Source organism: Saccopteryx bilineata, chromosome 3 (assembly GCF_036850765.1).
Source record: "Saccopteryx bilineata isolate mSacBil1 chromosome 3, mSacBil1_pri_phased_curated, whole genome shotgun sequence".
In the NCBI taxonomy this organism is placed as follows: Eukaryota; Metazoa; Chordata; class Mammalia; order Chiroptera; family Emballonuridae; genus Saccopteryx; species Saccopteryx bilineata.
The window spans coordinates 221,273,048-221,297,169 of record NC_089492.1 but is presented as its reverse complement, the minus strand read 5'-3'; the positions used below and the strand labels follow the sequence as shown (position 1 = coordinate 221,297,169).

The 24,122-nt window shown below is 36.4% G+C and overlaps 1 protein-coding gene and 1 non-coding gene across 2 annotated transcripts in view; one reads left to right on the top strand and one right to left on the bottom strand.

The window, feature by feature from the left end:
• Nucleotides 1–24,122, bottom strand: part of ADGRL4 (adhesion G protein-coupled receptor L4) — a 140,716-nt gene that overhangs the window by 90,759 nt on the left and 25,835 nt on the right. The window lies entirely within an intron of this gene.
• On the top strand, nt 3,737–3,843 carry LOC136332629 (U6 spliceosomal RNA). The gene has a single exon (XR_010730796.1). It is a non-coding gene; the product is annotated as a U6 spliceosomal RNA (small nuclear RNA).

Here is a 24,122-nt window from a genome sequence, read left to right as displayed (position 1 = left end):
CATTATACTGAGTGAAAGAAGTAAATCAGAAAAAAACTAAGAACTATATGTTTCCATACATAGGTGGGACATAAAGATGAGACTCAGAGACATGAACAACAGTGTTGGGGTTACAGGGTGGGGGGAGGAGAGGGAGGGGGTTGGGGGAGGGGAGGGGCACAAAGATCATGGCTTTTCAGCATTTGCCATATTCACCCCTTAATCTATAGACAGACAGCAAATATTTACGTATGGTGTTCCCACTATAAAGACTGCTGTCTTAGGGACAAATGCTGATAAACTATTTCAGCAGCTCCTCCTTCTTCAAAGACTTATATGTAAACATAGAGCTCCATGTTTCATAGGACATACTCAAGCTCACTCCATGCTCCCTGGAGCTTTAACACAAGGGAATGCCCCCCCTCCTTTTTTTTTTAGTATTTTTTCTTTTATTTATTTATTTATTGTATATTTCTGAGGATGGGGATGGGGAGACAGTCAGACAGAATCCTGCAGGCACCTGACTGGGATCCACCTGGCATGCCTACCGGGGGGAATGCTCTGCCCATCTGGGATGTTGCTCTGTTACAACCGGAGTCATTCTAGCGACTGGGGTGGAGGCCATGGGGCCATCCTTAGTGCCCAGGGTGGATTTGCTCCGATGGAGCCTTGGCTGCGGACGGGAGGAGGGAGACCAAGAGGAAGGAGAGGGGGAGGAGTCGAGAGGTAGAGGAGCACTTCTCCTGTGTGCTCTGGCCGGGAATCGAACCCGGGAATCCTGCACACCAGGCCAATGACTCCGACGGGTCTACCATATCATGCTTTTTACTTAAAAAAAAAAATTTACATTTCTTTTGAATGCTGATGAACAGGAGACACCAAATCTTTTTCGCCTGCAAACTACTACCTTCTTTATTAGACCTAGCTAATAACACTTTTCTGTCTTTTTTCCAAATAGCTCCAGATATATGAAAAAGATTTATATAGGCGGATGGGGATCCTCAAACCCCTCAGCGAGATCTTCTGAGAATGGCTTTTAATATATCTAGAGGCAGAAAAAGCCCAATAGAGATCAGGGGAACTACCAGCTTTTAGGATACACCCTTAAAGGCTCCAACACCCCAAAGGGGTCTCATAGGATGCCATCTGGGTCCTGCTTCAAGAGTGGAAAGGAAGGTCATTGAGCTAAAGCCTGCCGCCAGGCTTACATGCCTCTGCTGTGAGGAAACAGGGACACTGGAAGGTGGGCTTCCCCCTCGCTCCTCTAAGGGAGGGTTCAGTCTCTTCCAGCCCTGCTCCAGCCACCTATGACCTAACCTTGCCCAGAAAGCTGGGGTTTGCCACTGAAGGCTGAAGGTGCCCAGGGCCGTTGGCCCCATCTACGACACTGTGGACGAGCCTAGGGTATTTCTTCCAAGAAGCAGGTAAACTGATCTCATTCGCACAAGGGCCACTTAACTATGTTTTGCCTGAATAGTCAGGTTTTTTATTCTTTCCTCAAAGATCTCTGTTGTGGGTGTTGATAGTCCTATTTTCTGCTGCTTTGCTTAATACATAGTGTTTCCTTTATCCCTCCTACCTCAATGCTCCACTCATATTTCAGGCTGGGACCTACACTTAATTTAGAGCTCTCTTTCCTCCTTTTGCCAACTTGTATTACGAATTTACCTTTGCCACCCAGCTTAGTGTATCCCAAGGTTTTCTGTACCAGGCCACAGTCACAGAGCTCCAGGAAAAAGCAACCTGGTCTCAACTCTCCAGGCAGAGGAGAACAGAAGCTCCATATCCACGCATGCTGCAAATGGCTTTTTCCAGTCTACCTGAATCATTACCAGCTAGAAGCAGTGGTCATTAGGACTTGGACATGAGCTGCAAAGTATAGAATGGTGACAACAATTCCAGTGCCATGCGGACTTTTCCTGTGGGGAACTTTCCTGGACTCCTGCTCCCTGTGACAGCTCCTAACAGATTGAACTGTGGTTGGGTTGCATTTTTCAGGGATTTGGCATGGTGATGGGGCCAACTTGGACTTGGGGAACATGTTAAGGACACTACTCATTTATGGATTCTTGCTGTATTGGCCAAGAGTTTGCTTAAAGGCTTTTAATCACTGTAAAAAAAATAGAGGACTGGATGAAGAAGATGGGGCACATATACACCATGGTATATTATTCAGCTAGGAGAAATGGTGACATCGGATCACTTATAGCTGAATGGTGGAGTCGTGGTAGCATTGTGCGGGGTGAAATAAGCGAATCAGAAAAAAACAGGAACTGCAGGATTCCATATATTGGTGGGACATAAAAGCGAGACTAAGAGGCATGAACAGGAGTGTGGTGGCTATGGGGGGTGGGGGGAGGGAAGGAGGGAGAGGGGGAGGGGGAGGGGTACAGAGAGAACTGGATGGAGGATGGCGGAGAACGATCTCTCTTCGGGTAATGGGTATGCAACATAACTAAATGACAAGATAACCTGGAAATGTTTTCTTTGATTGTATGTACCCTGATTTATTGATGTCACCCCATTAAAATAAAAATTTATTTATTAAAAAAAAAGAAACCCATTCATGGAAGCTTCAAGTGATTTTGTTTTAACATTAACAGAAGAAGAACTGGCAGCTATATCCACTGATTGTGGATTGATGATTAAACATAAGAAATTGTCTCTTGAAGCCTTTTGGATTTCTCTAAAAGAAGAATATGGGGCAATATCTAAAAAAGCTTTGAACATTTTACTACAATTTTCAACATCTTATTTATGTGAATTAGGATTTTCTACCCTCAACACAATTAAGGGTAAAAAGAGAGGAATTCTTCAATGTATTGACAAGGAAATGAGAGTTTGTTTTTCAAATATATGTGCAAACATTGAAGAAATCACTAGAGACATCAGACTAATGTTTCTCATAAACACAAGAATGAAAAAACTTAACACATTCACTCCAGGACCTGCCAAATTTACTAAATCTTACTTAGAATGTATCCATACATAAAAGAAAACTTTTAAAAAAATTTTTAACTCCTCTTTCTTACAAATTCTAAAAAGTATAGCTCAAAAAAATGTAACATAAAAATGTTTTTTAATGTCAGAATAAATTTAATTTTGTCATATTTATTTCATTTAATTACCATAAAAACATGCTTGAACTTTATATTTTTTCTTTAATATTTGACTTAATTATTATAACATATTTCTCAGAAATTCATATATAGTGCATCTATTAATACAATTATTTGTAGAATTTTAAATGCACCCCGACTTCAAAAAGTTTGAGAACCACTGCTCTAAGATATAAGTCAATGATAATAGCACAGAACCTAGAAGAGTGATGACAGCACAGAACCTAGAACAGTGATGATAGCAAGAACCTAGAACAGTGATGACAGCACAGAACCTAGAACCGTGATGATAGCAAGAACCTAGAACAGTGATGATAGCACAGACCCTGAAAAGAAAAAAAGAAGCTGTAATTTGGAACCTTCATTAAAAAAGCCATCATGAATGAGATTGGGAAAGAGCACAGGCTGAGGGTTCATATAGAACAAATTCTGAATCTTTTTAAAATTTTTTTCCATCAGCAAAATAAAATTAATGATGTTCACTGTAGGTTTATTGTTAAGATTAAAAATCCATTAAAGAAGGAAGGGAAGAATGAAAGAACGGAGAGGAAAGGATTTTTAGGGCAGTGAAAATGGCCTGTATGATACTATAATAGTAGATACATTCCATTACACATTTTCTAAAAACCCACATAATGGTGCTCGCTTCGGCAGCACATATACTAAAATTGGAACGATACAGAGAAGATTAGCATGGCCCCTGCACAAGGATGACATGCAAATTCGTGAAGCGTTCCATATTTTTACAATCTGACTTTGGGTGATGGGTATGCAACATAATTGAATGATAAGATAACCTAGACATGCTTTCTTTGAGCATAGGTACCCTGATTTTTTTATGTCACCCCATTAAAATTAATAAAAATTTATTTAAAAAAACCCATACCATGATTAACTCTATACAAAGTATGGATTTGGGGTGATAATAATGTGTCCATGTAGGTTCATCAGTTTGAACAAATGTACCACTTTGGTAGGGATGTTGAAATGGAGGAGGCTGTGCAAGTGAGATTTTGGGTGTGTGGAGCACCTTTGTACATTTCTTTTAATTGTCTAAGAACCTAAAATGGCTTTTAAAAATAGACTTAAAAATTAAATACCCTCGAATAATACTTGGTACACTGGAGGTGCAGTACAAATGTTATAAATAATAAAGCATGCTAACTTTTGACTAAATATGTAGAAAGTAAATAATTATTCTTAACTCACTGTTTAGGTTATGGAATCCTATCTCTGTTTAGGAAAAGCATACCTTTATCACCATACCTTATCATCGTAATAAATGTCTGACTGGAAGTTATATCAGAATAAATGCTTAGGTCAAATAGTGATGCTCAAATCTTCATTAAGATAGTCAATAGAAACACAATACTGCATAATTCTAATATTAGAATTAATAGATTTCACTGTATTTGTTACTGACTCATAAGTTTTCTAATGTAGCATATTTAGAATAAATAGAAATTAGAAATACATTAAAAAGAATAAAATAAAATAAAATATGAGGGACTTAATAAAAAAGTTTCACTCCAATTTAAGGACTCTCTTCACTCACCACTAGTAGAGTGATAAGAGTTTGTTGAATTAGGTAACATGCTGGCCCTAGCCAGTTGGCTCCGTGGATAGAGCGTCGGCCCTGCCTATGGACGCCCTGGGTTCAATTCCCGGTCAGGGCACACATGAGAAGCGACCATCTGCTTCTCTCCCCCTTACTTCCCCTCTTCTCTCTCACTTCCCCTCTCACAGGCAATGGCTTGATTTGCCTGAGAGTTGGCCCTAGGTGCTGAGGATAACTCGTTGATTCTATCATGGACCCCAGACGGGGGTTGCCAGGTGGATCCCGGTTGGGGTGCATACTAGAGTCTGTCTCTCTATCTCCCCTCCTCTCACTTAAAAAAGACAAAAAAAGGCAATATGTTGAGAAATAAAATTTGTTATTTGAAAGATGAAGATAGTATTGTCTATTTGGTTTCACAAATGTAATTTGTTTATTAGAAAAAACATCCTTAAATTCTATGCAAGAGTTCTGATTTCTGATTGAAGGCTCAAATCGTCAGATTTTGTGCAGTTTCATGGTTCCCCCTGAATGTTCCCCCCAAATGTTCTTTATGTCACAGTGCAAATACATCTGTTGCCACCTTGCCTGTTCTGCACAAAAATGTGGTTAAGTCTGTTTGAGGAGTAAGATGGGCAGGGGCCCCTGCTCCCACCAGGTGTGGGCCTCTCAGCTACAACTATCGGACTGAATTCAGATGCAAAGCACATATATATCCAGGGTTTTAAGGGAAGCCAGGTGATATTAGCCTTACTGTGTTAGCATTTACATTATTTTTAAATACTCAATTTTCTACACTTTGTTTTTCTTCCAGATTTATTATTCTTTTCTTTGCTTATGAGCTAGTTTTAAAGCATTTTTAAGAAAAAGTCATTAATTTTGGTCAGATTTTAGAATTAAACCAAGAACTCCTTTTATCACCTAACTTATGTGACTTTTTAATGTGTGTTTATGTTTGTACCATATGACAGAAAAAGACCTAGCAATTCCCTTCAGTTCTAAAGAAATTAAGAATTCTGACTGTTCTGTTTATAATAAAAAAATCATATTTTTAAAAATTTACATAAAGTACAAATGGTTTAAAATTATTCTTACACCATTATGTGGAACCAGTGGGCTTTTAGAAAATTTTACTACTGACAGAGATACAAAAGTGGGCGGTAAGTATAAAAAGGTTGACTACCCCTACCTTAGAGTATTTAGCCTTTTGCATTTTTAAAATCAACCTCATTGCTGTATAATTTGCATACAATAATATTTACCTATTTTAAATATAGTTGATGAGTTTCTATATATTTATAATATCTTGCAACCAATGCCAAAATCATTATATATAACATTTCCATCATCCTAATAGCTTTAAAGTAAGGCAAATATCCTAGATTAGTTCAAGGAGCCTAATGTAATCTCAGTGTCCTAAAATATGGAGTGGAAGGCAGAAGTGTCAGTGTATGAATAATAAGATATGAGAAAGACTCAAGCAGCCGTTTCTGACTTTCATAATGGAAGGGAGCCATGAACCAAGGAGTGCTGGCAGCCTCCAGAAGCCAGAAAAGACTAGAAAATAAATTCTCCCCTACAGTTTCCCGAACTCAGCCATACCAACACATTGAGCCCAAAGAAACCCATTTCAGACTCTAACCTCTAAAACTTTAAGAAAATTTGTGTTGTTTATAGCCACCAAGTGTATAGAAACAATAACAAATTTATACAGTAACTGAATATGTTTCCTTGGATATAATATTGTGATTTATAAAGTAGAGAAGTAACTTTACTCTATAAAATTTATAAAGCAGAGTTACAGCAAGTTAAAGCATATAATAATAATTACATACCAAGTACTTTATGTTGGATTTTCACTAAGTTTGGCAGAATAAATCTTTATAAAAACAACTTACTATAGTTAAATCTATCTTTTTATTTATACTTTGGTTGCTCCACTACCACCCAGCATGAAAGCTGGAATGTCCTTAGTGGGCGGTAGGGACCAGGTTGACTACCACTGCTCTAAGGTAACTTTGAAAAAAAGTAAATAAGGATGTCTTTTTCTATCAATAGAGACCAGTTTTAGATTGCTGGAAAACCATGTGGTGCTGATGCAAGGATAGAAAAAAGACTTATAAAATAGAATAGAGCCCTAGCAAGCCCTCTTCTGGGAATCTACTCAAAAGATTTGAAAACATTTATTTGTTTCATATATACTGCTTACAAAAATTAGAGGATATTTCTAAATGAATATGAAGCTATAAAAGATCCCTTGTTATTTGTGAGCAGTGAATATCTTAGGCCACCATGAACAGTACTGTACCATAAACAGTACTGCAATGAACATAGGGATATATATATATATATTAGATTTTATTAGTTCTATTTCACCAGTTAGAAAAGTAGGCTAAAAGAGGTTTTTTTTTTCAAAGCTGGAAATCTTAGAGTTAAGACCAAACACAAAAGTTCATTTAACGCCAAGATATTATCCTTTCTTCTCTATCTTAACATTAGGATAGTACAGTATAGCATAGTAAAGTATAGATGTTATGTCTATGTTCTATATTTTCATACTTTGGACTGTCTATACTTATAATTTATCACTAGCAGCAGTTATTTTTTTAGAATCATTTACGAGTTAAATTTAATAAAAACACATCTCCAAATGTGCCTAACTTAGAAACACAACAGTCTTCTCTAGAACCTGCATAATTATCACCATAATGTGGCTAGCTTTCCTAAGAAAGTAAAAACAAACTGTTATGATAATTTGTGCATGGTTAACTTGACCTTCAATTATAAACACTGTTCATATAGTCATGAGAGTTATGTTCCAAACATATCACCTCTTAAAAAGCCTTCGTTTTCAAAATTGATTTCAAATCCCATGTATTTAAGTCCATTTCTCATAACTTAATACTGAAGTTTCTTCACCAAGCAACCCATAGTTACATCTTTCCCTTCTCACTCCTCCCTTGAAGCCAGGATTTTAGGGCTATGAAGTACATAAAGATTTTCAAACAAATCAGGTCTCTCATTTTTGGAACCATTATATACTGCTTCTGACATATTATTTTTCTTAACCTCATTTTAGTTAGAAATGTTCATGTCTTAGGATGCACGGTTCAAATTCCATTGTTTTCCAGCAGCCTTCCTAATTTCTCACCTGCACATGCACGTGAGCACACATCCATTTGTTGGAAGACATTGCCTTCTCTAATGTGCTACCTTTTCTCATTGTGGTTAGTGACACGAGTTCCTATCCTTTTTATTTACTATATGACATTTTCACTTGGCCTTCTTTCTGAAGAATAAAAACATAATCTCTGTGTCTTTCTAGTTCTTAATACTTTACAGCTGAGAATAGACACAATAAATATTTAAAAGCATTTTTATTTATTTATTTATTCATTTTAGAGAGGAGAGGGAGAGAGAGGAGAGACAGAGAGAGAGAAGGGGGGAGAGGAGCTAGAAGCATCAACTCCCATATGTGCCTTGACCAGGCAAGCCCAGGGTTTCGAACCGGCGACCTCAGCATTTCCAGGTTGACGTTTTATCCACTGCGCCACCACAGGTCAGGCTCGACACAATAAATATTTAAAGAATCATTGTTTCCCACAATATAATACGTTCAATAAAAACTTATAAATCAACTCCATTTGAATGTCTAACTGAAAACTAGTGTTGCTTTTTTACAATCAAAAAAATTTTATTTGTCTTAAAACAAAATTTTACAGCCACTGAGGGTTAGTTTTATTTATAAAGTTATAAAATTTAGAAGAAATCTTTAGTAATTAGCTTATCATTGAGAGTACTAAACTACAGCCTAATGGAATTTATGCAAAGTTCTGAAGAAATATTTTATTATATTTCTTCACAAAAACACAAGACTGGAAATAAACTAGAAAGGTCATTTAGTTCATCTCCCATGTTTAAATCATTTCAGAGAAATGAGAAGCTATATCATTTACAAAAACGTCTAGAAAAGTAGATATGGCAACTTCTCTTTGTAATCATTCTAGTACTCAACACGTTTTATCTTAAAATTTTCTCCTGAATGTAACCTAAATTTTTATCGCTAGAAGCTAAACCCATTTCCTCTTGTAGCATCACTATTTAAGTCTGAGAATAGCACATTACTCTCCTTCGTGTGAGCAGCTTGTACAGTATAGTCTATTATTGGAACCCTGAGTACTTCTTTTGTTTCAAGTTGAAGTTTTGTTTTTTTTTTCCAAAATGCATTAATCTTTGTAACACCTCTTGGAATTTTTGCCAAAAGCATCAGTTTGTACAACTACCTTCTAACTTTCACTGCTTTCCCTCAATAAGCTCTCCCTCTAAAACCAGTCATTTTATTGTGCAAACTATAATGTTATCCTTTTTTTTTTATGGAGACACAGAGAGAGAGAGAGTCAGAGAGAGGGATAGACAGGAACAGATAGATAGGAAGGGAGAGAGATGAGAAACATCAATCATTACTTTTTCGTTGCTCATTGCGACACCCTAGTTGTTCATTGATTGCCCTCTCACATGTGCCCTGACTGCAGGCCTTCAGAAGACCAAGAAACCCCTGCTTGAGCCAGTGACCTTGGGTCCAAGCTGGTGAGCTTTTGCTCAAGCCAGATGTGCCCTCACTCAAGCTGGCGACCTCAGGGTCTCGAACCTGGGTCTTCAGCATCCCAGTCTGATGCTCTATCCACTGCACCACTGTCTGGTCAGGCTATAATTTCAATTCTTAAAAAAGCTCTAAGAGTAATGGCAGGGTAAGAAGCGATACCTATAAATCTCCCCCCAAACTCAACAAGATCTTCAACCAGAAACAGAAAAACCTATCCTTGGAGCCTCCAGATGTTTCGCAATACACCCGAAGGTATGGTCGAGCAAAAAATTGGCTAAATATATAACCAAACCCCGAAGGAAATAGGGAGTAAGAAATGCTCCACCTTCCTCACTAACCTAAACAGGGCGGCTTTCTCTGGGATCCGTGAATATAGAAACTGAGGCAGGCAAAGGGGGTGAATAGATCCAGGCCACAGCACAAACGGCCGAACCAGGCTGTGGCACGGAGATCCAAGCAGAGGAAAAACTGATCCTGTGACAACCCGGGCAATACAAGCTAACACTCGCGCCAAACCCAAACAAAGAAAGACAAGCAGGGCAGCCATTTTACCCGATCTCCTGGTCGGCGCGCGCAGATAGTGGGTGAGAGATTTCTTCCAAAGCCCCAGGAGTGGGTGCCCGTGTTACCCCACAGAGAGGCAGAGTCAGAGGCCTTTCTGTGGGCTGAAAGCGGAATCTCTGGGCAGCACCAGCACCCTGGGAAAGCCACGCACGGGAGGGAGCGAGAACTAATTTCAACGGTGGAACTTTTCCGTGCTGGTAGGGGATTCACTCAGAGGAAAATGCGGCCGGCCTCATATCCTGGTCTGCGCGCACAGATAGTGAGCGAGAGATTCCTCCAAGTGCCTCAGCAGTGCGCGCCCGTGTTATCACACAGAGGGGCAGAGTCAGGGGCCTTTGTGTGGGCCAAAGGGGAATCTCGGGCCGCCCCAGCGTCTTGCAAAAGCTGTGCATGGGGACAGAACGAGAGCCAATTCCAATGCTGCAACTTTTCCATGCAGTTGGGGGTTTCACTCAGAGTGTGAGACTGCTGGCCGGATATCCTGGTCTGCGCGCGCAGATAGTGAGCAAGAGTTTCCTCCAAGCGCCCCGGAAGTGGGCGCCCGCCTGTGTTACTGGACAGAGTGGCAGAGCCAGAGGTCTTTGAGTGGGCGTAAACCCCGCCTGATTATGCTAGCAGCTCTGACTGACTGAGCCTTACCCAGAGCCCTGTGCTGAGTGGAAATAGAATGGGGAGTTGCCAGCTCTTTGAGCCTCTTACTATCCAGGCAGAGGAAGCAGCAACCCCATAGCTGGATTATCAGGCTACTAATTGAGGAAGGAAAGACTAGGAGAAAGGCTCCAGGAACACGAACTCTCTCACTGTCAGAGCCTATAAATGCTAATGAGCCTCGACTGCCAATGAGACTAAAGCACAATACATGATATCGCCATAGAGACTTATCAACTGCCAACCTCTACCTGAGCGTGCCAAAGGGGCAGAACCTGGGGTACAGAGTCACCGACCAGGAAGAGGGAGAGAAAAGAAAAAGGAAGAAGATAACCTCTCAAAATCAAGAATAATCTGCAGACTTTATAACCTATTCCATTTTATTATATTTGATCGTTTGTTTCTCTTATCTTCATTCCTGATATTTTTTTTCCTCCTCCAATTTGGCCGATTAACTCTCTGCCGGTCTTACTCTCTCCTCTCCTTGAACTACACTACCCATAAGTGTTACATCTCCCATTATCTTTTCTCTCCTCTTCCTTTCTCTCTATGAAGGTTGCACTCCAAAACCCTTAAATCTCTCTCTCTCTCCTCTTTTTTCTTTTTTCTTCTTTTAGTGGTTCCCTCTTTTTTTTCTCTCGCTCTCTCTTTCTTTTCTCCCTCTATATTAGTTTCTTCCTTTCTCCTTTACATCTCCTCTCATTCAAACCTCAATAACAAACAAATTATCTTATCTGGGACTCAAATGTTTGTGGCATTTTGGGGGGTTTTTACTTCACCTTTTTAACTCACTAGCAGTGCTCCCATCCGTGGCTCACCATTTTATCTAGTTCTTGATCCACTAAATACAATAGTAATTTTTTAATTTGTCCCCTCATTTTTCTGTTTTCCTCTTATTCCTCTCATCATAACTCTTAGTCAACCAACACCTAAAAGCAAATCATTTTATTCTTGAACCAAATTTTTTCCTTATTTGCTTTTTGTGGGTCCATACCCCCTTCTTTTTTCTTTTTTTTTCTCTATTTTTTGCCCCTTTATTACTTTTCCCCAATTCAGGCCCTCCATTACAGGCATTGTTTGTTATAATTCACAGTTTACCACAAGATTTTGTCAAGAAAGAGAGGAGAGGAGAGGAGAGGAGAGGAAAAAAGGAGGGGGGAAATAATTTCCTTTTTTAAAAGAATTTTATTTTATTTTTTCTTTATTTCACTATTAATTTTTTTTAAAAAAGCAACTCTTTTTGATTTTTATTTTTTTAACTTTTTATTCTTTATTAAATCTCATTAATACTATCAACAAAACCACCCTCAGATGCCATTAAGGAAGAGAAAATCAAATATCATGGATACAAAAGAAAGAGAGGTAACACAGCCAGATGAGGAAAAATCTATGGAGAAAAAATTTAATATATTGGAAACCTTGGAGCTAAATGACAGAGAATTCAAGATAGAAATCCTAAAAATCCTCCGAGATATACAAGAAAACACAGAAAGGCAATTTAGGGAGCTCAGAAAACAACTCAATGAACACAAAGAATATATGTCCAAGGAATTTGAAACTATAAAAACAAATCAAACAGAGATGAAAAACTCAATTCACGAGCTGAAAAACAAAGTAACAAGCTTAGCTAATAGAACAGGTCAGATAGAAGAGAGGATTAGTGAAATAGAAGACAAGCAATTTGAGGCACAACAGAGAAAAGAAGAAAGAGACTCAAAAATTTAAAAAAAAAAAGAGATAGCCCTACAAGAATTATCGGACTCCATCAAAAAGAATAACATAAGAATAATAGGTATATCAGAGGGAGAAGAGAGAGAAAATGGAATGGAGAACATACTCAAACAAATAATAAATGAGAACTTCCCAAGCCTGTGGAAAGAATTAAAGCCTCAAGTTCAAGAAGCAAACAGAACTCCAAGTTTTCTTAACCCCAACAAACCTACTCCAAGGCATATCATAATAAAATTGACACAAACCAAGAGCAAAGAAAAAATTCTCAAGGCAGCCAGGGAAAAGAAGAATACAACATATAAAGGAAGGCCCATTAGATTATCATCAGACTTCTCAGCAGAAACTCTACAAGCTAGAAGAGTGGACCCCAATATTTAAAGTCCTGAAAGAGAGGAACTTTCAGCCACAAATACTATACCCATCAAAGCTATCCTTCAAATATGAAGGAGAAATAAAAACATTCACAGATAAAGAAAAGATGAGGGAATTTATCATCAGAAAACCCCCAATCCAGGAATTACTAAAAGGGTTCTCCAATCAGATACAAAGAACAACAACAAAAAAAAAACAGAGCCACAAGTAAAAGCTCCAAGAACACAATCAAACCAAATTTAAACTGTGACAACAACAAAAAGAAAGGGGGGGAGAAGATGGAGATTACTAGTAGCAAAGGACGATGGAATGCAAAAGTACTCACAAAATAGTTCGCTACAATGAACAGGGTAGGGACCCTTTTCATTACTTAATGGTAACCACCATTGAAAAAGCCACCACAGAAGCACATGAGATAAAAAAGATAGCAACAGAGGAAAGATGTATGGAATACAACCAAATAAAAACAAAAGATAGAAAAACAAAAGAGAAGGATCAAACAAGACACAAAACTAACAGAAAGCAAGATATAAAATGGCAATAAGGAACTCACAAGTGTCAATAATTACACTAAATGTAAACGGATTAAACTCACCAATAAAAAGGCACAGAGTAGCAGAATGGATTAAAAAAGAAAATCCAACTGTATGCTGCCTACAGGAAACTCATCTAAGTAACAAGGATAAAAACAAATTTAAAGTGAAAGGCTGGAAAACAATACTCCAAGCAAATAACATCCAAAAAAAAGCAGGTGTAGCAATACTCATATTGGATAATGCTGACTACAAGACAGGAAAAGTACTTAGAGACAAAAATGGCCATTTCTTAATGGCTAAGGGGACACTGAATCAAGAAGACATAACAATTCTTAATATATATGCACCAAACCAAGGAGCACCAAAATATATAAGACAGCTACTTATTGATCTTAAAACAAAAACTGACAAAAATACAATCATACTTGGAGACATCAATATACTGCTGACGGCTCTAGATCGGTCATCCAAACAGAGAATCAACAAAGACATAGTGGCCTTAAACAAAACACTAGAGCACCTTGATATGATAGACATCTACAGGACATTTCATCCCAAAGTGACTGAGTATACATTTTTCTCCAGTGTACATGGATCATTCTCACGAATTGATCATATGTTGGACCACAAAAACAACATCAGCAAATTCAGAAAAATTGAAGTTGTACCAAGCATATTTTCTGATCATAAAGCCTTGAAACTAGAATTCAACTGCAAAAAAGAGGAAAAAAATCCCACAAAAATGTGAAAACTAAACAACATACTTTTAAAAAATGAATGGGTCACAGAAGAAATAAGTGCAGAGATCAAAAGATATATACAGACTAATGAAAATGACAATACGACATATCAGAAACTATGGGATGCAGCAAAAGCAGTGATAAGAGGGAAGTTCATATCACTTTAGGCGGGCATATATAAACAAACAAGAGAGAGCCCAAGTGAACCACTTAACTTCCCACCTTAAGGAACTAGAAAAAGAAGAACAAAGAAAACCCAAAGCCAGCCGAAGAAAGGAGATAATAAAAATCAGAGCAGAAATTAATGAATTAGAGAACAGAAAAACTATAGAAAAAATTAATAGAACAAGGAGCTGGTTCTTTGAAAAGATCAACAAAATTGACAAACCCTTGGCAAGACTTACCAAGGAAAAAAGAGAAAAAACTCATATAAACAAAATCCAAAATGAAAGAGGAGAAATCACCACGGACACTGTAGATATACAAAGAATTATTGTAGAATACTATGAAAAACTTTATGCCACTAAATTCAACAACCTAGAAGAAATGGATAAATTCCTAGAACAATACAACCTTCCTAGACTGAGTCAAGAAGAAGCAGAAAGCCTAAACAGACCTATTAGTAGAGAAGAAATAGAAAAAACCATTTAAAACCTCCCCCAAAATAAAAGTCCAGGCCCTGACGGCTATACCAGCAAATTTTATCAAACATTCAAAGAAGACTTGGTTCCTATTCTACTCAAAGTCTTCCAAAAAATTGAAGAAGAAGCAATACTTCCAAGCACATTTTATGAGGCAAACATAACCCTCATACCAAAACCAGGGAAGGATGACACAAGAAAAGAAAACTACAGACCAATATCTCTAATGAATACAGATGCTAAAATACTAAACAAAATACTAGCAAATCGAATACAACAACATATTAAAAAAATAATACATCATATCAAGTGGGATTCATCCAAGAATCTCAAGGATGGTTCAACATATGTAAAACGGTTAACGTAATACACCATATCAACAAAACAAAGAACAAAAACCACATGATCTTATCAATAGACGCAGAAAAGGCTTTTGATATAATACAACACAATTTTATGTTTAAGACTCTCAACAAAATGGGTATAGAAGGAAAATATCTCAACATGATAAAGGCCATATATGATAAACCATCAGCTAACATCATATTAAATGGCACTAAACTGAAGGCTTTCCCCCTTAAATCAGGAACAAGACAGGGTTGTCCACTCTCTCCACTCTTATTTAATGTGGTACTGGAGCAGGGGTCTCAAACTTGCTGCCTGCGGGCCGCATGCGGCCCGCCCACCAATTTTGTGCGGCCCGCAGACTGGCCCACAGACTAATCCACGAAGTTTGATTAGTCTGCAGGCCGCTCAAAATTGGTGGGCGGGCCGCACGGCCATGAGTTTCAGACCCCTGTACTAGAGGTTCTAGCCAGAGCAATCAGACAAGACAAAGAAATAAAAGGCATCCATATCGGAAAAGAAGAAATAAAGGTATCATTTTTTGCAGATGATATGATCCTATACATCGAAAACCCCGAAGAATCCACAAAAAGACTACTAGAAACAATAAGCCAATACAGTAAGGTCGCAGGATACAAAATTAACATACAGAAGTCAATAGCCTTTCTATATGCCAACAATGAAACAATTGAGAATGAACTCAAAAGAATAATCCCCTTCACGATTACAACAAAAAAATAAAATACTTAGGAATAAACATAACAAAAAATGTAAAGGACTTATATAATGAAAACTATAAACCATTGTTAAGGGCAATTGAAAAAGATATAATGAGATGGAAGAATATACCTTGTTCTTGGCTAGGAAGAATAAATATAATCAAGATGGCTATATTACCCAAAGCAATATACAAATTCAATGCAATTCCCATCAAACTTCCAATGACATTTTTTAGAGAAATAGAGCAAAAAATCATCAGATTTATATGGAACTATAAAAATCCCCGAATAGCCAAAGCAATCCTAAAGAAAAAGAATGAAGCTGGGGGCATTACAATACCTGACTTCAACCTATATTATAGGGCCACGACAATCAAAACAGCATGGTATTGGCAGAAAAATAGACACTCAGACCAATGGAACAGAATAGAAAGTCCAGAAATAAAACCACATATATATAGTCAAATAATTTTTGATAAAGGGGCCAACAACACACAATGGAGAAAAGAAAGCCTCTTCAATAAATGGTGCTGGGAAAACTGGAAAGCCACATGTAAAAGAATTAAACTGGACTACAGTTTGTCCCCCTGTACAAAAATTAACTCAAAATGGATCAAAGATCTAAACATAAGACCTGAAACAATTAAGTACATAGAAGAAGACATAGGTACTCAACTCATGGACCTGGGTTTTAAAGAGCATTTTATGAATTTGACTCCAATGGCAAGAGAAGTGAAGGCAAAAATTAATGAATGGGACTACATCAGACTAAGAAGTTTTTGCTCAGCAAGAGAAACTGATAACAAAATAAACAGAAAGCCAACTAAATGGGAAATGATATTTTCAAACAACAGCTCAGATAAGGGCCTAATATCCAAAATATACAAAGAACTCATAAAACTCAACAACAAACAAACAAACAATCCAATAAAAAAATGGGAAGAGGATATGAACAGACACTTCTCCCAGGAAGAAATACAAATGGTCAACACATATATGAAAAGATGCTCATCTTCTTTAGCTATAGAGAAATGCAAATCAAAACTGCAATGAGATACCACCTCACACCTGTTCGATTAGCTATTATTAGCAAGACAGGTAATAGCAAATGTTGGAGAGGCTGTGGAGAAAAAGGAACCCTCACACACTGTTGGTGGGAATGTAAAGTAGTACAATCATTATGGAAGAAAGTATGGTGGTTCCTCAAAAAAACTGAAAATAGAACTACCTTATGACCCAGCAATCCTTCTACTGGGTATATACCCCAAAACCTCAGTAACATTGATACGTAAAGAGACATGCAGCCCCATGTTTATTGCAGCATTGTTCACAGTGGCCAGGACATGGAAACAACCAAAAAGCCCGTCAATAGATGACTGGATAAAAAAGATGTGGCACATATACACTATGGAATACTACTCAGCCATAAGAAATGATGACATTGGAACATTTACAGCAAAATGGTGGGATCTTGATAACATGATAGGAAGTGAAATAAGTAAATCAGAAAAAACCAGGAACTGCATTATTCCATACGTATGTGGGACATAAAAGTGAAACTAAGAGACATTGATAAGAGTGTGGTGGTTACGGGGGGGAGGGGGGAAAGGGAGAGGGAAAGGGGGAGGGGGAGGGGCACAAAGAAAACTAGATAGAATGTGACAGAGGACAATCTGACTTTGGGTGATGGGTATGCAACATAATTGAATGACAAGATAACCTGGACTTGTTATCTTTGAATATATGTATCCTGATTTATTGATGTCACCCCATTAAAAAAATAAAATTATTATAAAAAAAAGCTCTAAAACAATTAGAAATTTTGTTTCATAGAATTTTATTTGATATCCTGGTTTCCCTCGGTTTTATAAAACTGGCTGCTAAGAATCATTTTCACTTTATATTCTGTATATATTACAATTGATTTTCAACTTTTACTTTTATCCCTATTTTCTGTCTTCTTTGCCATATGCCCCCACTGTCTATTTCCCTTCTCTTGAGTTCAACTTTTATGACCTTCTAAGAAATATGATGGAATACTATTCTTCTTTGAGCTTTATATAATTTTGTGCTTATATAGTTATACTAAAGATTATTTTTTGATATCCTGAACTTAAGTTTGACAGTTTTCTAATTTGTAAATCTCACTTATGTTACCCATATTTGCAAGTACCATTCCAAAGTATGTGTGACATTTCTGTTGTTAGAGCCAGACAACCCCTTTCTTTAACATTCATCCACAAAACGTAGGCCAATAGCTTGTATCAATGTATCATCAAGGCACAAGTGGGGGCAGTTGAAAAATCAAAGAAAACGATATGATTATAGATCATGAAAGGTGCTTTAACTATAAGTAACAGAAAACCCATTTCAAAGTGACTTAAACCATAAGACAGTTTTTTCACAGAAGAGAAAATGGTGCAGTTAGGTTACTACAGGTTTGATTAACTTAGTAGTACAACCATGTCTGCATGGTTATTTTCTCCTCCTATCACAAAAGCTAATGTACAAGATAGAAATTACCTAACATGTAACAAATATAAAGATATGTGAAATAAGAATAAAAAACCTTAAGAAACTTAAAGCCTAGAGAGAGAAAACATTCAACTGAAATTCTAATTAGAGTAAATGAAGGAATCATTATTTTATGAGCTAAAATAGATCTTTTATAGAATTGAACAGAATAATGTTTTTTTAATTATTTTTATTTATTCATTTTAGAGAAGAGAGAGAGAGTGAGGGAGAGAGGGAAAGAGAGAAGGGTGGGAGGAGCAGGAAGCATCAACTCCCACATGTGTCTTGACTGGGCAAGCCCAGGGTTTTGAACCAATGACCTCAGCATTCCAGGTCAACGTTTGATCCACTGTGCCACCACAGGTCAGGCAACACAATAATGTTTAATTTAGAAAAAATTAATTTCAAACAAGAAAATGAAAATAAATTAAGCCTAGACACATCACAGTAAAATGCATAGTCAATCCTATAAAGAAATGATCTTTTACACATTATTTTGGATACGTTAAGATAAAGTGAGAAGGTGACCATCTCCATTCCAGGATGAATCATCACCACAGCCCAACACTGCTGACACCTAACCTCAGGTTTCCAGCCTCCAGGACTGTGAGAAAAGACATTTCTGTTTTTAAAGCTGCCTAGTCTGTAGTATTTTGTTATGGCAGCCCAAGATAATGCATATAGCTATCAAGAAAAATAGGAGATGACCAACTTTTTAAACAGTGACAGCTAGAAAATAATATTCCACACACCTTCACTGATTTTAGAAAAAATTATGTTAACTCAAATGTTGCACTAAAGAACAAGAAAAAAAAATACCAGACAACTTCAGATAAACAAACACTGCGAAATGTACCACCAACGGTGAACCACAGGGAAAAGAATATTGAACACAAAGAAGGAATGGTAAAGATGAGGGTATGGTAAGAACGAAATGGATAAATAAGTAGGTAAATCAAAAACAACTTGTTATATAAGAAGTACATTAAAAGACACAGTAGAGTAATAGCTCAGAATATGTACTCTGGAGTTGGCCTGCCTATGTTTTAAATCTCACTCAGTCATTAACCAGTTGTGTGATCCTTGGCAACATATCAGTTTTCACATCTGAGATAAAGGTATTATGAGGATTATACGACTTATTATAAGCCAAGGTTCTAGGTTCCTGGCATAAAATAAGCACATTATAGCTCTTAATTTTTCTATTATTGTTGCTACTATTACTTTGAAATAATAATAATTGATTTAGGGTACAAAAATACTAAACTAAAATATTGGACTATAATAACAAACAAGAAATGGATGACTTATTGAAACACTTAATTTCTTATATTTTGAGAGGTATGTATAGATAAAGATTATCTCTGGCTTGTTTAGTTAATTATGCAAGCTAAGAATTAAGGATACTATCAAAGGAAAAGGAACAGAATATAAAAATGACTGTTAGGATGCAGATGGAATGAATTTTGAATGTAGTCATCTAGGCAGAAAAACATGGCTAGTCTGAATCTTTGGCATGGCAGTCAGCACCAGAAGACACAACATGTGGTGTGCAAAGTTGTAGTGAAAAGACACTTTAATTTAAAATAGTATGTCTAGAAAAGGTTTTGAAATATAAAAGGAGCTGTTAGATATTTTCAAATATAGAGCAATACAGAAAATACAGTGGTCAGAAATCCTTCTTGAAAAACCAGGTTCAGTGATGGAATTCTGCTAATTAGAGAAGATATATTTTAATCCCTAAAAATGGAGAATCAATAGTAAAAATTACTCAACTGAAGCACTAAAATGTTTTAAACATAAAATAAATACTAAATGTCTATGGGAATTGTGAAAGAAGAGAATATTAATAGAATAATCCTTGACAAAGTGAATAGTATAAGCAAGGAAACCAGGTAAAAAGTGAAGGGACAGGAGAAAAATTGTTCTTTGTAATTGATTCATCTTTTGTAGGAGTAGGCAAACCAGTACTGTCTGAAATTAAAACAAGTGGTTAAAAAAATGATCTCAGCATTCTGATTCTATTTGTATATATTTTTATATATAAACAGTTATTTTAAAATTCATTTCTCTGGTGATTAAAAATGGAAATCTGGAATTGGCAATTTTTTCAGGTTCATTTCAGTTTCTTTTACCATTTATTAACCTCTAGTAAAATTAGAGTGGGTGCCTTTCAGTAAATAATAATATAATTATTATAATAGTTTATCTCTCAGTCTATGAATGTATGTATCTATATCTATCATCCATCTACCTAGCATTTAATTTTCCCTATCAATAATATCTTTTTATAAGTGTCCATACAAAGATCTCCAGAATAATGTTGATTCATTATATAAAAGCAGGCTTGGGGCTGGTGGTAGAGATTTGAATGTTTTGTTTTATTCTCTCTAGTCTTTAAGTGACTTGACATTTTTACAATTCATAAAAAATAAAAATGTGATTCTACAATATATATATAATAGTATTTATTCCTTATTTGATTAATTTAGCTTAGCAAAAGAATTTTAATTTTGACCTTTTAAATGTTTTCTCCAATGGTAATTACAGATTGGTTAATAGTTATATAATTTCTCATCCCCCCCCCCATTTTTTTTTACACGGAGACAGAGAGAGAGAGAGAGAGAGAGAGAGTCAGAGAGAGGGATAGACAGTGACAGACAGGAACAGAGAGATGAGAAGCATCAATCATTAGTTTTTCATTGCGACACCTCAGTTGTTCATTGATTGCTTTCTCATATGTGCCTTGACCGTGGGCCTTCAGCAGACCAAGTAACCCCTTGCTCGAACCAGTGACCTTGGGTCTAAGCTGGTGAGCTTTTGCTCAAACCAGATGAGCCCGCACTCAAGCTGGTGACCTCGGGGTCTCAAACCTGGGTCTTCTGCATCCCAGCCCAACGCTCTATGCACTGAGCCACTGCCTGGTCAGGCTAATTTCCCATTTTAATAAAGATAAAAGATAAAAGATACATATTAAAGTATTCTTCTAGTAGGTGGAAGATTATTGTCAAAGCTTATGCAATATATAACAATATGATTAATATTTAAGCTTTATATAGCAGAACTGTGACTTTCTGACAATAAAATCTGAAATAAAAATGTCAATTTTCTTAAAGAGCAGTATGCATTATTTTTCTTCCCTTATTCAAAATTTCAAAAAGTGGATGTGTAATAATATTTTGTAACTAATAAAATTAAAATTGAAATGCAAACTATGTTTTTACTGAAATTTAAATAAATTTTCAAAATTGTTGACTCATTATAACTAAAAGCAGCTAGTGTGCTATTTGAAGTGATTGTAAACAGTCTAAGTTAATGTCTCAAAAGATTACTAAAAATAGAAAAACATATCTTGGAAAAGAGGTTGGATAAAGAGTCTAAAAATGAATTTGACCATCAGGGAGGTGTTTTGTAGCAATATGATGCTTTGAAAGCACTTTAATCTCAATACATGTGTCATAGAACAAAAATAGATAAATCATGGCAAGTTGGTATCACTTAAAAAGAATATTTTGGAAGGAGCTGTCAGTGCTATTTTTAACAGTAAATTTTCTATCTCAGATGATTCTTTTTTCTACTGCCAAGAACATCAGTTAAAAGTAGCTGCAAATCTCAGTATCTAAATCAATAACTAGCAGAAAGCACAAAAATTACAATTTTCATGCATGATTTAAGACAACTACACAGTATATATATTATAGGCTAGCATGGTATATTTGTCAAAGAGAACCTCATTAGTTCCAGTTGTTTCCAAATTATAGTGGAGAAAATACACCCTAAAGTGCATGAAAAATTAGCCACAGATATATAAGAAAAAATGTTAACATCTCTTTGTTTACTTATATCTTTTTCTTTTTACATTTCTATTCTGGGGTGTTTCATAATAGACTTGTATAAATAAAATATGTACATAAAAATGTATATATATTGGATATGTAGTCTAAAATAATCTAATTTATATTGAATAGTATGAATTCAGAAAAAATTATCATTAATTAAAATAAAATTAATTCCCATGGCAATTCTAAATATTTAGTAGATACGGTTCCATACATTGTTCTGAGAAAATTGTAAGGCAATGTTCAGCTAGTGTTGGTAAAGGATACTACTGCTATAGATTGAGTATTTGTATTCTCCCCAATTCCTGTATTGAAACCCTAATCCTCAAGATGATGGTTTTTAGGGGTGGGGACTTGGAAAATAATCAGGTCATGAGGGCAGAGACTTCATGAATAAGATTAGTGCCATCCCCCCCTTTTAAATATTTATTTTATTAATTTGAGAGGTAGAGGTAAGAAGGGAGAGAGATAGAGACAGAAACATCAAGCAGTGCCTGTATGTGCCCTGACTGGGGATTGAACAGGCAACTTTTGTGCTTTGAGACTATGCTCCAACCACCTCTATGTGCCTTGACTGGGGATTGAATAGGCAACCTTTGTTCTTTGGGACTATGCTCCAACCAAGTGAGCTATCCAGCCAGGAAGAGATTAGTGCCCTTTTAAGGAAATAAAGAAACTAGAGTGTTCCCTTTGCCAGGTGAGGGGACAAAGGTAAAATGGCCATCTATAAACCAAGAAGTGTGTTCTCACCAGATACCTAGTCTGCCGGCACCTTGATCTTGAACGTTCCAGTCTCCAGAATTGTATGATATAACTGTTTGCTGTATAAGCCACACAGTCTAGCGGTTTGAGCTGAGTCAGTAAAGAAATCATGATGGATACTCATGGGAAAAGATAAGAAGTTTGGCACCCTTGAAACCATCATCTGGCATCCTGCTTCAGCAAATACTGCTTGATTATTTTATGTAGATAATTTTTTCTTTTATGCTATCTTTTCCTTTTCAATATTGCAAAACACCTGTAATTTTCCTAGGGAAGCTACATTTATCCCCCCCCCCTTTAATTAGCATGTGCTCTAGATACCAAACCTGTGCCCATAAGTTAACCAGAATCTTCTGCTCTAAATCTTTACTTAGCTTGGCAGTTCTTTTCCAGTTCTCAGCAGCCCATCCATTTTTGTTTTCATTGAACCTACACTTTCTTTTAGACTTGTCTGTCATCTTCTACTCTTTCTCTCCTCAGTTCTTTCCAACAGCCTATACATTTGGCTCAGCCCATTCTAGGCTAGATTCAGTCACCAAAACTTCACCAAAGTAGTTCTTGCTAATGTCACCACTGATCTCTATCTTAGAAGAGTTAATGAGAGCTTAGTAGTTTTCTTTGGGCCTTTCACTAGCATCTGAAACGATGAACTCTTCCTTTTCTCTTGATATATCCATTCCCTTGGTTTTAATGATAACATGCAAGGTCTCCCTTCCCTTACACTCCATATTTCTGCAGGAGTCTGTCTGCCTCCCCACATCTCATTTAATAAAAATTACTAACTAACTAAATAAAAGAAATTTAGTCATAACTTAGTATTTCCCAAATTACAAAATGAAAATAATGAGAAACAAATGTTATTATATCAAAGGTATGAACACTTTATTTTAGGACTTTCTCAAAAAGTTAAATTAGTCATTAGCTCCTTAATAATAACACTAAAATGAAAGGTTTAAAAATGTTAAAGTGGGATAAATTTAGACTTAGGAGAGCCTGACGGGAGTTTCTACCAGTGGCCAAGTGCTAAAAAGTCTGTTTTGACTTTTTAAAAGCAGTAAGTTAAGATTTAGTTTCAAAAAATTCCTCTTCATTTTTGATCAATTGAATTTTTATTTAGCCTTTCTACTTTTCATTTATTGGAAAGGTTTGCAAGAAATTATGGAGGGTTCAAATGCAATGAGTAAATATTTGATCATCTTAGGTTGACATAAGTTAAACCATAACTCAGAGATATTACTAAACTAAATAAAGGTGTCTTGACATATTTTCATTCAAATCTCTCATTATTCAGGATGGGATATTACACTGATGAATGCTTGACAGCCACGAAAGAAGAGAATCATGATAGGGTAAATCCAATCATTTCTCTCAAGCAGTTCCTATCAATGAACACACGTCATTTCTCCCAGGCACTGAAAATCCTGGCAAGTACTCTTTATGAGGTTATTTTATGGA